The following is a 16300-nucleotide window of genomic DNA, read 5'->3' as shown; positions in this document are numbered from 1 at the left end:
CTCTCAATAGTCTAAATTAGTGTCTAAAAAGAAATAAATGACATATTCAAATTAGATGACTCAAGGAAGGTCTATATACAAAGGGACTTTGTGCTAGGAGAGATAAGGTAGGTATCCTGAGGCCAGTAAGAGAAGAGCTGTCTCCCTCAGGCAAAGCATGATGGGAAGAGTAGTTGTAAGTAATCAAACAGGAATAGTCATGTAAAATAGATCACTTTGGTCATGAGATATAAACAATCCAGCCTGACCTTTAAAATTTTTTTTTTTTTTTACATTTTATTTATTTTTGAGAAACAGTGAGACAAAGTGTGAGCGGGGGAGGGGCAGAGAGAGAAGGAGACACAGAATCTGAAGCAGGCTCCAGGCTCTGAGCAAGCAGTCAGCACAGAGACCGATGCGGGGCCCGAACCCACGAACTGTGAGATCATGACCTGAGCTGAGGTCGGACGCTCAACCGACTGAGCCACCCAGGCGCCCCCCAGCCTGACCTTTTAGGAAGGGAGCCAGCTGAATGAACACCTTGCCCTCATTCTCTTTCCTCTCTCCTCCTGCCATCGCTTACTATTGGTCAAATCTCACCAAAACACAGGAATCTTTTGACGTCATCCATACATGACAGCCTTCCAGGGCACAAAGCAGTGTGGCTAAGGGTGGAGAATAGAGGGGCGCCTGGGTGGCGCAGTCGGTTAAGCGTCCGACTTCAGCCAGGTCAGGATCTCACGGTCCGGTCCGTGAGTTCGAGACCCGCATCAGGCTCTGGGCTGATGGCTCAGAGCCTGGAGCCTGCTTCTGATTCTGTGTCTCCCTCTCTCTCTGCCCCTCCCCCATTCATGCTCTGTCTCTCTCTGTCCCAAAAAAAAAAAAAAAAAAAAAAAAAGTTGAAAAAAAAGAATAGATAGAAAGGGGCAAGTTGGAAGAGATCTGGTATAAGTAGAGAAACTAAGCAGAGGAAATGAATTTTTTTCTTTTTTGGGGGAATCTTCTCAGGGTTTTTCCCCCCAGGTTTTTTGAGGCATAATAGACAAACTGTAAGATGTTTAAAGTATACAGTGTAATGATTTGATATATATTTACATTGTGAAAGGATTTCCCTCTCCACTGAGTTAATTAGCACATCCATTGCTTCACATATTAACCCCCCTCCTCTTTTATTATTATTTTTTTTTGCTTTTGGTGGTGAGAACATTTAAGTTCTACTCTCAGCAAATTCCAATTATGCAATTATGTAATACAGTGTTGTCAGGTAGAATCAGGTATAATACTTGGATCCTCACACCTTATTTTATAAGTGGAAGTTTGTACCCTCTTACCAAACTCTATTTCCCCCACCCATCAGCTCCTGGTGGTCGCTTTTCTACTCTCTGGTTCGATGAATTTGACTTTTTGAAAAGAACATTCCACACATAAGCAATACTGTACAGTATTTGTCTTTCTCTGTTGGGCTTATTTCACTTACCAGAGTTCTCTATGTTCATCCATGTTGTCACAATGACAGGATTTCCTTCTTTTCTAAGGTTGGATGATTTTCTTGTATGTATGTATGTATGTATGTATGTGTATATGTGTATGTGTGTGTGTGAATGAAATATATACATATATGAAAAAGACTCTGCCTTGGTATAGGAACTTCAAAAAATTTTAGCCATGTTATTTATTTTTTCCAACTGCATAATCCCTTTCCCTTTTTTGAAGATCCATATATCAATTTAGTGTAGCTCATGTGCTCCAACTCCAGGAGCAATCGCTGAGAATTCTAAGGCTTGAGAGAGCCTCCGAGAGCATCTTGTATAATCCTTGGATTTTATAGATGAGGAAACTGCAGGCCAGAGCAACACAGTAACCCCGTAAAACAGGCATTTTCATCGCATTTTACAAATGAGGAAGGACGGGAATCAGAAAAGTTAAACACATTGCCGTAAGCCACACAGCCAGTTGGTGGTGGGGCGGGGCTGAAGCTCATATGTGTCTGCTTCAAGCGGTGTTTTAACTGAACCATTTCAGTTGAACCCCTGGGACATCATTTCAACTCCTGACATGCAAAAGTTGGGTTTTGTGCAGTGTAAAGGATCAGCCCACCAACCCTAGAGTTGGGGGCAGGGGTGAGAGTAAAGATGAGCAATTTGGCAGTGTTTACTTTCCTCTCTGTTAGAGTCCTTTCTCTTCTTAGCAACTTCTGAATAGTTAACCATATAATGGCTGACACGAATTCCATCCTGGCCACTGAGTTATTGTCACCTAGGGTCCTACTAATCTAGCTGTCCTTTGAGTATGTTTGACGGTATTTTCACTCCTACGTAAGTTTTTCTGCCTTTATTAGAGCACATTGTTTTCTTTTCATCTTTCTGAAGCCACTTTAATTCCAGTTTAGCAATTCCCCCAGAAAACTTTTGTTGGCATTTGAAAATTCCAGTTTGAAATGACTATGCTCTTTGTGAACCTAGCACATCTTATCTTTTATTGTAATGACTCAATTAGTTCCCTGTCCGTAGCTCAGACTATGAATACCTTTAAGGCAGAGATTCTGTTTTCCATCTTTGCTTCCCCAGAATTAAGACAACACCTGACCCCAAGTGTGTGTTCATATTTATCAATGTGAATAGACCTATGGGACATACTCAGCTACAGTCAAGGTCTGGTCAATGTAATAAACACAGTAGTGGCATGCTCACTCCCAGGAGTCGTGCCCTGTTAGACCTTCCTCATTCTAGAGATGCCGGCACTGAGACAGCTGTCGAAATGAACTGCTCAAGATCACAGAGCTGTATTTTAGCAGAACTGGGAACAAAATTTAGGATGGATCCTTTCTTGTCCGTGGGGCCTTTTTACGGCAACCGTGGTTTTCAAATACCTTTTTAGCCATAAAAGTCTTTGTTGAAATAAAATGGGATTCAGCCCACTACATCAGATTGTTAGAACTGCTTTGACTGTTATCGATGGTGGTGTTGGCAGGGGGAGAAGGGAGCAGACAGAAGACTTGGCCCTGTGGCTGCGGCTGCCAGCTACCCAGCCTCTCTCTGCCTCTAGTCCTTGGAAGGGTTCCGTGGAATACAGTTTGAAAAACACCATGCTACGCTCTGCCCCCTTGCTTCTTGACTTAGCTCTATAAATAGCTAAACAAATTCACAAGGAAGAAAGCAAAATCACGCATACATTCACTGCCCACAGCAACTCTTCTAAGCAGGAAGTTTTGCCCACTTGGTAACCCCAGCGGGGATCAGAGGAGCAAGTGTCATTTTCGGCCGCGCAGCACAAAATGCCCATTCTTGCACTTTGAGCAGAGGCAGCACAGCTGGGCGGGGCTCCCATGGCACTTCTGCTGGGCTGTATCTCACAGGAAGTAGTGGAGCTCTTCAGAGATAAGTTTCACTGGGGAACAAAGAGGGATTTTGTTCACTGGCTCAAGAATGATGCACTGAACCTGGACTCGGCTTTTCAATTCATGTAGCTGGAAACAGGGCAAAAATGGCCCAATCTGCTTATTTTTTCTCCTCCCCAAGTCAGGCAGAGTGGCCCCCTCTTCTTGTCTTCCAAAGAGGCTTAGAGAGCACTATCTACCCTTTTCTTTTCTTTTTAAAATTTTTTTTTAATGTTTCTTTATTTTTGAGAGACAGAGAGAGACAGAGCACGAGTGGGGGGAAGGCAGAGAGAGAGACACACACAGAATCCGAAGCAGGCTCCAGGCTGTCAGCATAGAGCCAATCGCGGGGCTCGAACTCATGAACTGTGAGATCATGACCTGAGCTGAAGTCAGCTGTTTAACCGACTGAGCCACCCAGGCGCCCCAACCCTTTTCTGTACCAATCATTTCCACTACCCCACCACACTCCCTGAAATCAAGCTTGAATGTTTATAATCGTGCTTATTTCACGCATTTTTTCCCCCTTTGGGAATCTGGGCAGTTGAGCTATTGACAGTAAGATGTTACAAATGGTGGAAGCCATCGTTAAAGGGGTTTGAACCCAATCATTCCAGCAAAGTATCACAGAGTCGCAGTGGCAGAGCCTTTTCATTTTTGGGGAAATGTGCTCTTGAATGAAAAGGGACAGGCCTGGGTTTGACGTTCAGTTTTCATCAACTGGACCTTGAGCAGTTTTCTGACTTCTCTGTGCCTGACTGTCCTCATTTGCAAAGTGAGAATAATGATACCCGTACTCCTGCTTCAGAGATGAATCCTGGAGAGTAGGCATGCTCTAGGAACGTCCCGCAGCAAGGTAGTGCCGAGGATATACAGGCAAGGCTCAAGACATGCCCTCGGAAGCTGGCCTGCTCGTGTGGCAGATGCCTGACCCTCAGCTTTGTGTCTCCATCCTAGCTTCAGCGCACAAATATGACCACATCTGACTTTCCAGAAGTTGTACATTTCCTGTGAGATAATGAGGTGTGGTATGGAGGCAGGCAGGATTTATATGGCAGTTAAATGTAGTTTGGTATCAAAAATATGATTGCATTATTCACTGTGGCATAGCAAAGATCACCTCTGCCCCCTTGCTTTTGGCTGGATCAGCAGATATAGACCACGATTAAGGAAACACTGTCAAGTATTTCTTTATAGTTTAATTTCCCTCTTACTCTCCACTGCCTGCAATGTCCTTGCCTTTGGAAAAGTGGCAGAATAAACATGGCCTTTCTTTTTTTTTTTTTTTTAAGTCAGTTTGTCCTTCCTGCTTTTAGGGAATGATTTAGGGATACTGATTGGCTCTGGTGGTGGCATATCATCTTTGGCTTGTTGCATGTGGGCATAGGGTGGCGAAGTAGGAACTGAGACTCTCCACCCAAAGCAAACTAAGGGCCTTTTGGCAGCTGAGAAAGTCCTGAGATGGGGAGACCACTGCCTCCTCAAGCAGCCAATTTCATTTATGAAATGCTCTCATTATTGGAAGCAAACACTTTCTAATAATCAGAGAAGTTCCATGATAGGTTGGGTCAAATGTGGATTATGGGCTTTTAGTCCAAGGAAGTGGTTACGTATAAACTGAATGTGACCTTTTCAGGGAAGCTAACAGAGGGATTCCTCCATGAAGATCAGGCAATCCTGGGTTTGAATATTAATTATGCCATTCTCTTCCCTAAACTCTGAGTCTCAGTTTTCTTGTATGTAAAATGGGGCTAATAATGTTTACCCACTGTATTTTTTTCCGGGGATAAATTGAGATGGTCTCTATACAATGCTTAGCATGTATGATAGGTCCTCAATTAACAATGTTTTCTACTTGTTTACTTGTCTAGAGACATAGGTCTTGGATCTTTGGAAGAGTAAACATCTTTACCGATGGAAAGAATTTGTAATGGAAGATTTCAGGCACTGTGGGAAATGGGCGGGGAAATCATTTTGGGAATGGTAATATGAGCACCTTTGTCTGAGGTCAAGCTTCAATGCCAGAGAATAATTCATCTTAATGTTCTAGGTCAATGTGGGGTCATGTGAAGCTTAGGAAAGCATCAGTTGCCCAGATGGTCAATGTCTCTGTTGAGGGATTGGGGTGTTTACAGTAGCAGTGATACCATGGACACGGATTAGATTGGATCGGAGGCAAGGTGGGAAGTGGTGAGAGGCAAGCATCCAGGATTTTGTCAATTTAGTAAAGTTTTCTTCTGCTTTTGAGAGAGAACAACTCTCTTTGGTGTTCTTGCATTATAACACTATCCACAGGAAATTTTATACTGACCTGTATCTTCTCTAATAATCTGTGAACTCTGTGAAGGTGGGAACAGTGGTCTATTTACCTTTGTACTTCTAGCCTTTATCATAGTGGTTGATCCAGAGGCACTTGATGAGTTGTTGTGCAACTGCTCTGAAAGTTCAGAGAGTAAGTTGGAGTGTCGAACTGTATTTGCATCTTACGTCTGCCACTAACTATGTACTTGTGAGTAGGTTAGTCACTTAACCTCTAAATGCCACAGTTTCCCCCTCTATAAACTGGGGACAATAATTGTAGCTATGGTGTTTGAGGACACAGGGTGGTTAAATAGTAGGAGCAAAACATCTAAATTAACCTTGGAAAATAATGAGAGTTTAATAAGATTAGTGATAATGTTGTTGTAATGGTAAGACTCCAGAGGGCAGAACTGGGACCAAAAGTTAGCATGAACATGAGGAATATTTCAGCACAAGATAAATAATTTTCTAATGATGGAGGGGTTTTCTGAAGGCTGAATAGGCTGCCTTAAGAAGGTGTGAATTTTAGTAACCAGAACAGCATGGTAGTGATGTACAGATAAACATACAGAGAATAGAATAGGATGCAGAGTCTAGATATAAACCAATACACATATGGTCAGTTGAGTTTTGACAAGGGTGCCTTACCATTTAATGGGGAAAGAATAGTCTCTAACAAATGGTGCAAACGACTGGATACATATATACAAAAGAATGAAGTTGGACTCTTACCTTACAAAATCAACTCAAAAGGGAGCAAAGACCTAAATGTAAGATATAAAACTATAAAACGATTACAAGAAAACATAGGGCTAATCTTCATGACTTCGACTTTGGCAATAGTTTCTTAGACATGACTGCAAAATCATAAGCAACAAAAGAAAAAATAAAGAGATTGGACTTCATCAAAATCAAAAACTTTATTTTATCAAAGGACACTGTTGAAAGAGTGAAAAGAGACCATGAGAAAAGACATTGGCAAATCATACACCTGATAAGTGTCTGGTATCCATAATATGTAAAGAATCCTTATAACTCAACAACAAAATGACAAAGAGTTCAGTTAAAAAGTGGGTGAACGACTTAAATAGACATTTATCCAAGAAGGTCTACAAATGATCAACAAACACATGGAAAAATGCTCAATGTCATTAGTTGTTTGAGAAATTTAATCAAAAGCGTAACAAGTTACCTCTTCATACCCACTAGGATGGCTCTAATTAAAAACAACAGAAAGTAACAGGGGTTGACAAAGATGTGAAGAAATTGGAATCTTCATATATTGCTGGTGGGAATGTAGAACGGTGCTGCTATGATGGGAAAAAAGTTTCATGTCTCCTTAATAAGTTAAACAGAATTACCATAGGAAACATCAACTCCACTCCTACGTATATATTCCAGATAATTGAAAAAAAATGTTCAAATGTTCAAAAAATGTTTGTAAGAATATTCACAGGAATATTCCAATATTGGAATATTATTCAGCTATAAAAAGGAATGAAGTATAAAACATGCTAATACATGGACGGACCTTGAAAACATTATACTGAGTAAAAGAAGCCAGACACAAAGACCCCATAGTGTATGATTCCATTTATATGAATCGTCCAGAACAGGCAGATCATAAAGGCAGAACGCTGACTAGTGGCTGTGGGGAAAGAGGTTATGGGGAGTGACTGCTGATGGGGTATGGGGTTTCCTTTTGGGGAGATAAACATTTTCTGCAACTATATTGTTGTAATGGTTGTATAACCTTATGAGTGCACTAAATGCCACTGAACTGTATGTTTGAGAATGGTTAAGATGGTTGGGGCTCCTGGGTGGCTCAGTTGGTTAGGTGTCTGACTCCTGATTTCTGCTCTGGTCATGATCTCACAATTCGTGGGATTGAGCCCCACATCAGAGCCTGCTTGCGATTGTCTCTCTCCCTCTCTCTCTCTCTCTCTCTCTCTCTGCCCCTGCCCTGCTCTCTCTCTCTCATGAGTATACTCTCTCTCTCTCCTTAAAAATAAATAAATAAATAAATAAATAAATAAATAAATAAATAAACAAATAAATAAATACATACTTTAAAATGGTCAAGATGGTAAATTTTATACTATGTGTGTTTTACTGTAGTAAAAAAAAAGAAGTAGGGAGATTTCTCTTGTAGCAGATTTTCAAACAGAGACTGAAAAGCCATTCACTGGGGATGATGTGCAGGGAACTCCACAGGATGATGAAGCTTGGACAAGATTACTGCAAAGAAATCAGTGACCCATGAGTGAACAAGCATGGTCCTTGTTGGGAAGCCAGGGTGCCACGTCCAGGCTCTGTGACCTTGGGCGCTACTTAACCCTTTCTGAGTCGCATCTGTAATGTAAGGACCATAATTACAGGGTTGCTGGAATGATACATGGTGAGTGCACAATGCCTGACACATGATAAGTCCTCCATTAAGGCCAATCCCTTTTCCAGTTTTGGGATTCTATAATTCTGTAAAGGAACCTCCTAATAGTAATAAAAAATACATTTTAAAGATAATCATGATGTGTTGGGGGTGCTGTGGAAGACTCTCAGAGATCAGGAAAATGTGAAGGCACCTCCCTCCTTTCCCATCTGTTCCCTGAGAAAACCACTGCCACCAGACCCGTTTTCCAGGCCTTGAAGGGTTTTGTTCCTTAACTTTGTCTTTGCTCTATTTTCATCAGCATCCGTCTCTGAATGGGAAGGAAAACTGGACCAAGCCAGTGTAAAGCCTGTGAGAACACCTTCTTCATTTTTTCCTAATTTGTTTCTGGAAAATGTTTCTATGTCCAGCTTGCTTTGTGGGTCCCAGCCCTCCCTGTGTATTGGACTCATAGTTTCTATCATACTTTAGTTTGTTAGGATTCTGACTGTAAATGCTCAGTCACCCTCCCTTTCTCTAAGTAATTACATCTACAAGGACTTGCAAGGCTGAGGTCAGCACTTCCACAGGCCTGTGGCATTTTCAGAGTTCACACTCATGGATTTGCCAGAAGGCTACAATGGAAATTCGAAACACAGGCATTCCCTGACCTCTGAGGATCTAATTTACAGAGGTCAAAACTCCATGGAAGATTGACCCATGCCAGGCAGGGAGCTTGGGAAGACTCCCTTTCCTGTGGGCCCTGGAGAGTGAGAAGGAGTTTCAGTTCACCTGTCTTGCCTTCTTACTATGGATGCAATGGCTGGGGGATAAGGGAAGGGGATTGGCATGTGGGGGAATAAGTGTGTCCCCAAGAACTCTTCATTTTCACAGATGATATGTCACAGTCCTTTCTTCCAGAGCCTGGAATTAGGCAATCAGGACTGGATTAGAAATCTGGCTCTACTTTTTCCTGAGTAAACTGCCCTGCTTGTTTTAAGTTTCAGTTTCTTTATCTATTAGGTGGAAGATAAATATATTTATCTTGTGAAGTCATAGCAAAGATTAAATGAAACAAAATATGTGGCACAGTACCAACAATAGCTGACATATATTGAGCACTTACTACATACCTGGAACTGTTCTATGTGTTTTGAAGTAATAGCTTATTTATTTAAAAAATTTTTAAACATTTTTATTTACTTTTGAGAGATTAGAGAGACACAGAGCATAAGGAGGGTAGGGGCAGACAGAGAAGGAGACATAGAATCTGAAGCAGGTTCCAGGTTCTGAGCTGTCAGCACAGAGCCCTATAGGGGGCTCAAACCCATGAACCATGAGATCATGACCTGAGCCGAAGTTGGATGTTTAACTTACTGACCACCCAGATGCCCCAGAAGTTATAACTTATTTAATCACAGCAACACTAAGAATACAGGCATAGTTTGGAGATATTGTGAGTTCAGTTCCAGGCCACCACAATAAAGAGAATACATCAATAAAGCAACCAAATGAGTTTTATTGTTTCCCAGTGTATATAAAACTTACGGTTACACTCTACTATACTGCATATAGTATATATTGCATACTTACATACGTAAGTGTGCAATAGCCTTATGTCATAAAAAAGCACATACCTTAATTCAAAAATATTGCTCAAGAATGCTAACCATCATTTGAGCTTTCAGTGAGCCACTGATCACAGATCATTGTAACACATATAATTATAATGAAAAAAAATTGAAATATTGAGGGAATTACCAACGTGCGGCACAGAGACACAAATTGAACAAATGCTATTGAAAAAATGGCACCAATAGACTTGCTTGATGCAGGGTTGCCACTAACCTTCAATCCATTAAAGAAAAAAAAAGCAATATCTGGGAAGCATAATGAAGTGAAGCACAATAGCAGGATATGCCTGTACTGTTTAAATTCTCATTATATATATGTGGAAACTGAGGCACAGAATAAAGGAAGTACCTTGTCCAATGTTCAGATCCAGTCAGTGTTTGGAGTCAAACCTAGGTAATCTGGCCCTAGTGCCTATGCTATTAATTGTTAAGCTATATTGTCTTCTCAGATACTATTGTCTTCATACAGAGGCCGAATTCGCACTATTATATGGCTTTCAAAATATTATTCCTGGGAGAGAGAGAGAGAGAGAGAGAGAGAGATGAAATGTGTCTCTGATGGTTCTGAGATTCCTAGGATCTCGCCTCAGTGCTAACATACTGCTATACATCACCTTCACGGCTTGACTTGGTTTTTGAGGGTCCTACTGGGAATCCAATTTTTGTTCACAATATTGTCGCTGTGGAAAAATGCATTCAATGTTCTTGAGGACAGATTTACACAGGGTGTTTTTCAATACTACTTATAGTAGTAGAGGTGGTGTAGTTATAATTTTCCTCACTCTTAAAGAAGGCCAATAAGCTTAACATTTCTTTTTGTATTCTTAAAATGTTTAGCGTGAGATGGAGAGGGGAATTGGAAAATTGGTTGGGTTTTCTTTTTTGAAAGCAGAAAACAATGTAATTAGTGGGAAATTTACCCGTAATCTTGATCTTCAAAATCTTCCGCCCTTTCATTCCATTAAGATTGCCTTTTTTTTTTAAAGGAAGGGGAAAAATGCATAAATAGCTAGGCTACTAAATTCTCTTTAATGACTGAAGCTAATAAGAAATGGCTCTGGTATTTCATCCAGCCTCTCAAATAATGGCTCTGTTGTTTTGATCTCAGAAGTGTAAGGGAAGCTTTATTTTCAGAGATGGGCGTCCCTGTCTCAAGCACCTGAGAGACTGCATTATATATTTGAAAACCATTTTACAATGTCCCTTCCCAGAGTGTGAGGCCATTGATGCTTTGATGTGGTTAAGTAATTTAGTGCAATCATGTAATAGATTAAATTAGATTTCAGCTTCCTTGACATTTTTGAAGAATGCCCATGAAATGAGTGCATCCATAATCTTGCAGCATTTTCCATTTTTCTGCTTTTATTTTTCCATAGTAAAGTATTGGTAGAGAAAGCAGCAGAGTTCCTTCACTTAATCTTGAGTAGAAGCAAAAGAGAAATCGCTGAATTGTGTTCTGATGTACCCATGCCTGAGTGGGAGAAAAAATGTTGGAGGAAGAAAGAGGGAGAATTTTTTTCAGATATAGAGGAAGAAGCTATTTTATTTTTCATAAAATAAATGGTATATATTGGCGGGCGGGGGCAAGAACAAAGATTTTGCAGGAGATTTATAAATAGGCAGATCGAAGTTTTAATCTTGATTCTACAATTTCCTTGTTTTGTTACTCAATCTTCATGAGCCTGTTCTCAAATCTGTAAAATTGGAATCACAATATTAAAGCTGAACTCTTAGCGTGGGGTTAAATGAGATGAAGCAGTTAAATGTCTGTCAGAATGCCTGGCAGAGTCAATCAATGCTTGATAAATGATTGTTCCTTTCCTCTGATTCTACGTTTAGTCAGTTAACAAATATGTACTGAGTTTTTATTTGGAAACATACACTGTAAGGGGTCCTGGATACTGCACTGAATAAAACATCAACTATCCACTTGACATCTCTACTTGGAGAATTTAGTGTCGCCAAACTTAAAATATCCCGAAATGAATTCATGATCTTCCCTTTTACCAGTCTCCTCTAGCTCAGCACATGGCACCCTCTTCACCTGGCCGTCCACAAAAGAAAACCAGGAATCATCCTTGAACTCTGCTTCTCCTTCACTCCTGACATTCATCACCAAGTCCTGTCAATTTTCTTCTAAAATATTGTCAGATCCTTTAATTTCGGGAAAACATTTCCAATGTTAGTCTTGTCAGCCATTCTCGAACATCTTTACCACTTTCCTGAATCAGATGACCACTCCTGTCCTCTGCATTCACCTCTGCGTACCTTCTCCACCCTGGTCTTTACAGAGAGTGCTTTTGTAAATGCAATCCTAGCATGTTACTTCCCTGATCAAACACCTTTAGTGGTTTCCTATTGCTTTTATGAGAAAGACAAAGATCTGTTTTGTTCATTACCTAACATGAATGCATTGCACACCATATTAACGCAATAAATATTTGTTGAATAAATGATTTTTAATTTTTTTAACGTTTATTTTTGAAGGAGAGAGAGACAGAGCATGAGTGGGGGAGGGGCAGAGAGAGGGGGAGACACAGAATCTGAAGCAGGCTGCAGGGTTTGAGCCATCAGCACAGAGCCCAATGCAGGGCTCGAACCCACGAACTGTGAGACCATGACCTGGGCTGAAGTTGGACGCTTAACAGACTGAGCCACCCAGGATCCCCGAATAAATGATTTTTTAAAACAGTATTGGTCTGGCTGCTGTGTGTAGAATGAAGTGGAGGAAGTAAGAGAGCAATCATTGGAAGACATTAAGGACTGAGGATATTATGGCGTGAGGAGTTGAGGATATTTCAGGAAGGTGGAACATCATAGGGAAAGGATGGAGTGTGGGTAACAGAGATAAGCAAAATGGAAAAAAGTTGAAGAAATAGTGTAAGACTCTGAAAATTATACTGGGGTTGATAGATAAGGAGCTTTTTGAGCATCTTTAGGGCGGTGGCTCTCAGTCTCTTAGTTGTGGACGACTTACCCAAATATTTCAACTTTTCAACTGTCTAAGATTTTAATGCTAATAAATAATCTGAGAAGACAATTCGAAAATAAGTTCTTATTTAATTTCTGAGAACTATGAACTTGTATGCATGCTATATTATAGCACAATGTCCAATGACTCAAGATAACTCAATAATTACATTATATTAAGCTTTGTTATTTGTTTTCTGTTTGTTCTATCTGCCAGTTTGTTCTCTGTTCCTCTTTTCTTAGTTTCTTTTGGATTCTTTGATTTTTTTTTTTTTTTAGAATTCCATTTTAATTTATCTCAGTGTCTGGCACATGGCAGGTGCTCAATACATATTTGATAATTAAATTAGAGAATAAAGAGTGTAGTATCTGAAACATAAAATTCATAATAAATAGAAGCTTCTTCCCTTTCCAACCAACAGATGATGTGGTAGGAGGGTTGGAATTTGGTCAGGCACCGGTAGGATTCACTTGACAGAGGTAAGAAGAACTTGGCTATCATTCAAAACTCAGGGCAGAAAGCAGCTGGCAATTGATATCGGAAGTGAAGAAGGCAGATCCAGACCTATGGGGCTGGCCTCAGGTAATATTGTGATAAATGCTCATCATCATTATTATTTTTATAGCATCTTGCATAAGTATGTTTCACATCTTTCAAAGCACTTTTTACACCTATGATTTTGCTTGCTTTTAGGACAGTTCTTAAAGAAAGGCTGCTGGTATTTCATGTATATTAATTATATGTCAGGTGCTATGTACATGTGTGTATACATGTGTAAATTATATATCATAAACAAATTATATATACAGCACCTGATATAATTTCCTGTATTTGCCTGCCAGTCCTATAAAATCTGCACAGGATTAAATCAGAGGGCCTGAAGTTGTTTGGCCCCTAATAACTCTGAGCAACTCATTTGATATTTATAGGAATGTTTTCTTATCTGGATTCTGGTTCTCAGGACTGAGCTATAAAATCTTGGAAAAGATACTTAACTACCCGTGTCTCTGTTTCATTATCTGCAAAATATAGACAATATCATATATCTCATAAAGTTATTAATTCACTAACACATATTTATTAAGTGCCTACTATATACCAGGCTATGTTCTAGGAGCTTGCGGCACGTTGGTGAACAAGAGAAATGGAAACTATTATAAAGTTGAAAGGAGAAGGTGGATGTGAAACAGTGCCTGTCATAAAAAGAGTGATCAATCAGAGCGTAATTATCTTAAAAATGAACAAACAGTATTTTCTAAGGTTTAATTCAGTCTGAATTTTATTATGTGTAAAGGGCACTATTATAATTTCGATTTTGTTTTCTTTCTCATAAATCTTGGCTTTTAAGACTATGGATTTTCCAAGGGTTCAAGAGAATCAGCTTAGAGTTGTTACAATGAATGAATCTACAGTGACAAATCATTATTACCCAAATTCATAATTAGCCTTACAGTTCACTCTTGGTGTTGTATACCTTGTGGGTTTGGACAAATACATAATGACATATATCCACCATTAGGGTATCATCCAGAGTATTTTCACTGCCCTAAAATTCCTCTGTGCTGCATCCTTTCATCCTTCCCCACTCTCTCAATACCTAGTAATCACTGATTTTTCTATAGTCTCTCTATTTTTTTTTCTAGAATGTTATAAGGTTGAATCATACAATATGTCACCTTTTCAGATTATCTGTTTCACTTAGCGATATGCAAATAAGTTTCTTCTGTCTTTTCATAGCTTCATAGCTCATTTCTTTCTAGTACTGAATAATATTTCATTGTCTGGCTGTACCACCATTGATTTATTCATTCACTTGTTGAAGATCATCTTGCCAGGTCCAAGTTTTGAAAATTATGAATGGGGGTGCCTGGGTGGCTGGGTCAGTTAACCATCTGATTCTTGACTTCAGTTCAGTTCATGATCTCACAGTTAGTGAGTTTGAGCCCCGTGTTGGGTTCTGCACTGGCAGTGTGGAGTCTGCTTGGGATTCTCTCTCTCTCCCTGTCTCTCTCCCTCTCTCTCCACCCATTCCTCACTTGTGCTCTCTCTCCCTCATTCTCTCTCAAATAAATAAACTGAAAAAAAAATGAAAATAATGAATAAAACTCTATGTTTATGTTCAGGTTTTTGTGTGGACATAAGTTTCAACTCCTTTGGATAAATATCCAAGCAGCATGATTAATGCATTATGTGGTAAGAGTATACTTAGTTTTATAAAAAACCTCCAAACTATCTTCCAAAGTGGCTATGTTGTTTTGCATTTTCATCAACAATAAATGAGCATTCCTATTGCTCCATATCATTGTCAACATTTGTTGTTGTCAGTATTCTGGATTTTCTCCATTCTAATAGGTGTGTAGTAATATTTTTGTTGCTTCAACTTGCATTTTCTTGATGAAATACGATGTGGAACATGTTTTCATATGCTTATTTGCCATCTGTATATCTTCTTTGCTCAAGTGTCTCTTAAGGTCTTTGATTCCTTTTTTAATTTGTTTGTTTTGTTATTATTGAATTTTAAGAGTTCTTTCTATATTTTGGATCAGTCTTTCATCAGATGTGTCTTTTGCAAATATTTTTCCCAGTTTGTGACTTGTATTCTTGTTCTCTTGATCAAATGATTCTTATGTCAAAATAGTTTGAGAATTACTATTATATATTATTTGATGAATGGACCATAAATGGAGTAGATTCACATTATTTGAATTGACCCTAACAGTGAAAAGAGTGGGAAATATCTCAACCAAAGAAATGGGGAAGGAAGCTAGCTATACTGGGAACCCACTGAATCCTAGACAAGGTGCTTGGCAATTTATCAATATGATCTGATTTTTTGTCCTTGATAACTATGTTATGAAATAGGTATTAGGATACATAATTAAAGAGGGCCTTATTTGAGGTTCTAGAGTTAAAAGAAGTAGAAACAAGACAGAAATTTGGGTCTAATCAACATTAAAGCCTTATGCTTGGTTATACCTGTACCAAATTGCTGAGTATACATTTGTATACTGAATCACGTGCAAGTCAGGAGAACTAAACTTTAATTCCCACTCTGATAGTATTTATCTCTGTGGTGTTAGCTATGTTTCTGGTCTTGTTTCTTCACTCTTTAGAGCTTAAGTGTCATGTAAGAATATGGCTCCATTTTCTATGGTGGTATTCCTTGTTAAATCTCTAATAAAAGACACTGGACCACAGAAAGAACGTCCATGGGAACTAAGCCTGGCATCTGAGGGTCACATGTTCTCTTCTCTTCTAAGTAACTCTCTGAAGTCAACATTTAAATGTTTTTAAAAAAGAATTCTTTTTTTTTTTTTAAATTTTTTTTTCAACGTTTTTATTTTATTTTTGGGACAGAGAGAGAGAGAGAGAGAGCATGAACGGGGGAGGGGCAGAGAGAGAGGGAGACACAGAATCGGAAACAGGCTCCAGGCTCCGAGCCATCAGCCCAGAGCCCGACGCGGGGCTCAAACTCACAGACCGCGAGATCATGACCTGGCTGAAGTCGGCCGCTTAACCGACTGCGACACCCAGGCGCCCCGTTTTTTGTTTTTTTTTTTTAAATTTTTTAATGTTTATTTTATTTTTGAGACAGAGAGAGACAGAGTATGAACGGGGGAGGGCCAGAGAAAGAGGGAGACACAGAATCTGACCCAGAGCCCGACGCGGGG

This window comes from Felis catus, chromosome C1 (genome assembly GCF_018350175.1).
Source record: "Felis catus isolate Fca126 chromosome C1, F.catus_Fca126_mat1.0, whole genome shotgun sequence".
NCBI lineage: Eukaryota > Metazoa > Chordata > Mammalia > Carnivora > Felidae > Felis > Felis catus.
Note: the sequence above shows the minus strand (reverse complement) of the source record.